The sequence below is a fragment of the Triticum urartu genome, chromosome 5A (assembly GCF_056163025.1).
Source record: "Triticum urartu cultivar PI428250 chromosome 5A, HENAU_Tu73, whole genome shotgun sequence".
NCBI lineage: Eukaryota > Viridiplantae > Streptophyta > Magnoliopsida > Poales > Poaceae > Triticum > Triticum urartu.
In genome coordinates, this window is record NC_141877.1 from 445,482,445 (window position 1) to 445,487,198 (window position 4,754).

At 54.3% G+C, this 4,754-nt stretch overlaps 1 pseudogene; it reads right to left on the minus strand.

Annotated features, from left to right (window-relative positions):
• Window positions 1-1,316: 1,316 nt before the first annotated feature.
• On the minus strand, window positions 1,317-3,334 carry LOC125509585 (UDP-glycosyltransferase 73C12 pseudogene; annotated as a pseudogene).
• Between the last annotated feature and the right edge of the window lie 1,420 nt (window positions 3,335-4,754).

Here is a 4,754-nt window from a genome sequence, read left to right on the forward strand (position 1 = left end):
TTTTTGAGCCATACCATGTAGTATTGTATCATGTTCGGCCAAGCGTTTAAATCGATCTTAATGATAGTTTTCTCAGACCTTTAATGAAGGGTGACTTCCATAAAGCCCTATTTGATATTGGTGATATGAAAACACTAAGACCGAATGGTCTGCACTTGGTTTTTTATAAACGTTTCTGGCCTATGTTGAGAGATGACCTTGTTGGTGAGGCTTTGGAGACAATTAACTCGGGATTTATTCCTTGGGGTTGGAACGATACAACTATTGTGATGATACCAAAGATCACGTGTCCAGGGAAGGTAACGCGATTTCAGCCTATAAGTCTATGTAATCTTGTTAACAAAGTGATTTCTAAGATGCTTGCAAGCCGCGTGAAAACTTTTCTGCCAGAGATCATCAGTCTAACACAAAGCGCTTTTGTGTCTGGAAAGAATGATCACTCACGAAGTGCTTGTGGCATATGAGTGTTACCATAAAATAAAACATAAATGAGACGGAAAAGAGGGTTTGTGTGCGGTTAAATCGGACATGAACAAAACATATGATCGAGATCACTGGGTCTTTTTAAAGGACCATACAGTCTGATTTTATTGCGAGGAACCAGGTTGTTTCAAACCCTTGAGGGGGCTCAGGCAAGGAGACCCCTTTTGCCCGTACCTGCTTTTATTATCCACTAAAGGCCTTACTACTTTGCTCTCTCATGCTCGAGATAATGGACTGATGGGAGTTCAGGTTTGTAGAGAGCTCCCTTTATAACCAAACTCCTTTTTACAGATGATTTCTTGATACTTATGAAGGCAACACCTGATAATGTTGCATGTTTAAAGAACGTTCTTGATACCTAATGTTCTGCGTACGGCCAATAGATTAGTTTGGAGAAGTCAAGCATCTTATTTGATCCAAATACAAATGTTGTTATGAGAGCAGGTTTCACAATTCTTGATATTATGACAGAAGCTTTGAACAATAAGCCTTCCACTATTGGTATGGACAAAACTGTTTTGCTCCAAATATTTGATTGAAAGGGTTGTCCAAAGAGTGAATGGATGGCAAGAAAAACTACTTCCGTCAAGGGGTAGGAAATTCTACTCAAGTTTCAAGTTGGTTGTTCAAGCAATACCATTATATGCCATGTGTGTCTTTAAAATTCCTAAACAACTACACCTTAGAATAATATATCTTTTCCTTTTTATTTATGGTATTTATTTATTTATTATTATTTTTTGTGGTTAAATGGTTTTAAGTTAAATTTTATGTTTATATTTACTCGTAACAAAAAAGTGATTTACATGAGAAAAATTCAGACCACTTGCCAATAAGAGGTCCCTAATTGTCATGCACGAATATTAGAACATCCTGGATTCAACACATGAATTGGAGAAAATTCGAATTCAGAATACAAACCACCAAATACCGTCGCGTCACATGCCAATTCTAATAATCTCAAAAAATCACTAATACTTCTGCTAAAGCCTTCCACCGTTCCACATTGATAAAAAATAGTACAAAAATAGATCAAATGTAGTGTACAAGTTTTCAATGTCTTAAAACCTTGATTGGAACGGCATTTTAGGCTCTCGGTAGCTCGACAGCTACATGCTATAAACACACTCCGCAGGTATCACTCGGGGGTATCTTGTGTGGCGCCCACCTGGAAACTCTTGGCCAGATCGCGGATGTTGGCGTGCGACGAGCCCCCCTCCCGCATGGCCGCCCTCGCTTTCACCGCGAGCGCACGGGCCTTGCAGCGCCTCTCCTCGCCATCCTCCCCGCCGTCCATGGCGCTCCTCACCGCGGCCTCCACCGTCTCCCTCCCAACCACGATATCCTTCTCATCCATCCGGTACATCACTGGCTCCTTCACCCCGACGCTGACGCCGATCCCCAGCACCTCCACCGCCATCTTCTCGTTCAGGAACTGGTCCGTGAAGTGCGGCCACGTCACCACCGGCAGCCCCGCCGCGACCGCCTCCAGCGTCGAGTTCCAGCCGCAGTGCGTCACGAACGCGCCCGCCGCGCGGTGCGACAGGATGAGCGCCTGCGGCGCCCACCCCCAGACGAGCAGTCCACGCCCCGCGACGCGCTCCTCGAGCTCGCGGAGGAAGGCGAGCGCGGCCTCGTCGTGGCGGCCGGCGTCCTTGACCACCCAGATGAAAGGGTAGCCCGACGCCTCCAGCCCCAGGCCGAGCTCCGAGATCTGCTTCGGGTCCGCGTGCGCGATGCTGCCGAAGCTGACGTAGACCACGGAGCCGGGCTCCCTGTCGTCGAGCCACCGGACGCAGTCGTCGGTGTCGATTGCCGCGGTGTTCCCTCTCGCCGCCAGCGTTGCGGCGTGTTGGTGGTAGAGAGACACCGGCCCCACGGTCCACACCTTCATCGCCCTCGCGGCCGCGTAGCCGGCGACGTACTCGGGCTCCATCTCCACGAAGGTGTTCATGACGACGCCGTCGGCCTCGGCCCGCGCGCGCTCCACGTCGTCGGCGAACTTCTCCCACCCGGGCCAGCCCCGGAAGAAGCCGGGGGCCTGCGCCCTCGTCACCTCGAACCGCTTCTCCAGCCCCGGCACGACGACCGGGTGGTTGTAGTCGAGCACGCCGTCGTAGGCGTTGAACCTCTCGACGTTGTGCTGGCAGAGGACGCAGAAGGCGCACATGCTGAAGAAGCTGAGCCGGGGGACGCCGAGGCTGGCCGCGAGCTCCACGGTCCACGGGTGGCAGAAGTCGGACACGATGCATGTCGGTGGCCGGGGCGCGCGGTCGCGGAGGTGGGCCTCGATCGGCCCCCGGAGGAGCGCGACGGCGGAGAAGTAGGCCAGCATGTACTCCGGGGGGAGGTTGTCCATGTTGTCCGCCCCGCCTGGAACCCCGTCGGGCAGGCCGACCGCGGCGTAGTCGAGCGGGAAGTCGACGAGGCTGACTGGCAGGCCGGAGCGCCGGGCGGATTCGACGGTGGGGCGCACCCGCGCCGCCGTGGACGGCGTGGCGACGATGGTGCAGAGCGCGCCTTGAGTGGCCAGCAGCAGCGCGGTGTCGACGGCGGGGATGATGTGCCCCTGGGCCATTAGCGGGACGAACACGAAGTGCGCCGCCGCCGCCTCCGCCTTCACTTCTTCATCGGTCGACATCGTGGGCTCCTGGCTCAGAGGATCCGATGAGAGGCTGAGGAGGCTAGCTAGCAGAGTCAGCGAGTGATTTAAAGAACGTCGACAGATCCAAGCCGGCAGAGGCCGCGTCTTTGTGTTGATTGGTGGCGTCGACACCCAAGCCGGCAGAGGCCGGCCGGCCGGCGTCGTCGGTGCGTGGCGTCAGGATTGACGCACCGTAGAGGATGCGAACATCAGTACATAGCGTCAGGATTGACGCACCTTGAGAATGCGGAGCCTAATATCCAAGATTAGATGCTGATCTTACTCGGCCGTAGTTTGGTTTTTGTCCTGTCACTGACAATGTGGAGATGCCCGCATGTGCTACCAACGGCACATCGAGATCTGCGCTCTGCAGAGTCATTTGACTAAGATCGCTAATCGGGTACAGTATTTTCTTTAAAGAAACGCTTTCATTAGATAGGAGGTGCATTACAATCACCTTGGCATACATAGTGGGAGTAAATTAGACTAGCAAGGGCGTCACCAACTTCTTCGACCCTCAAAGCGTCCCGACTGTGTTCCGTCATCCAACACGATACTGTATCGGTTCGTTCGGCTGTGCGGATACATTTTTTCGCACAAACCGGAAACAGAATGGAGGGTTTTGTGCGTGTCCGGACTGCTGCCACTTCCGCTCCTGATTGCCCTAGCCCACCCCACCCTTTTCCCCCGCACGCTTCTCGTCCGAAACGGCTAGCGCCGCTCTAGAGCGTCAGTGCTGCATTCATGCCCGGTCTGATCAGACGCGATCTATCACTCTTGTCGGCATTGAAGCGGCGCGCCGGTCAAGAGAGCGCCGCCCGTGCTGCTTCCTGGTGCACGCGACCGCTCCGCGTTCAAACAATTAGAAGTATAATTGTGTAGAGATAAGACACCACGGCGGTTCGTCGCGCTACATCAATGATATGCGATTGCCGAGTAACCTACTCCGGCGCCACCCGCCCATCCATCTGCAGCCCACCATTGCCATCCACCCGCTATATAAACTCCAGCCCTGGCCTTAGCCGCAGTATGTCATCCTCCTCTTGTCCCTTTGACATCTTCGCACCACGCCCACCTTGGCCTCCTCGTGCTCCAAAACCCTCTGAGACAACCTCTCGCCCGACCAAAAGAGGAGATAGCCGCCATTGCTGCCGGCCGATAGGCCGACAGGCAGACAAAGGCCGACGACCTCCCAATGGAGGGTGCGACCGAGGATGAGCCGACGCCACCCTCCTCATCGGTGCATGCCGGCATCACCATCGACGAGACCCGTGCCCAGTATATGGACATGGTGCGGGAGGAGTGGGAGGCCATGTTCCGGGAGACGCGGGCCGACCAGGCCAACAACCTTCATCTCCTCGACGAGCACATGCAGGCAGAGGAGCAACTCGCCGCCGGCATGGCCATCGCGCCAAACGCGGACATGGCGGAGTAGGCGGTGCTGCTCGATTCCTACAGCTCCGCCCATGACATCCGCCGCAACCGCTGGCGGTATCGCCAATATCAGGTAGAATTACAGGCCGCCTACAAGCACTAGTAGAAAAATGCCCATTTGTCCCGGTTCTAGAGGCCCATTTGTCCCGGTTCCGGAACTGGGACTAAAGGGTCGGTACTAAAGCCCATTACC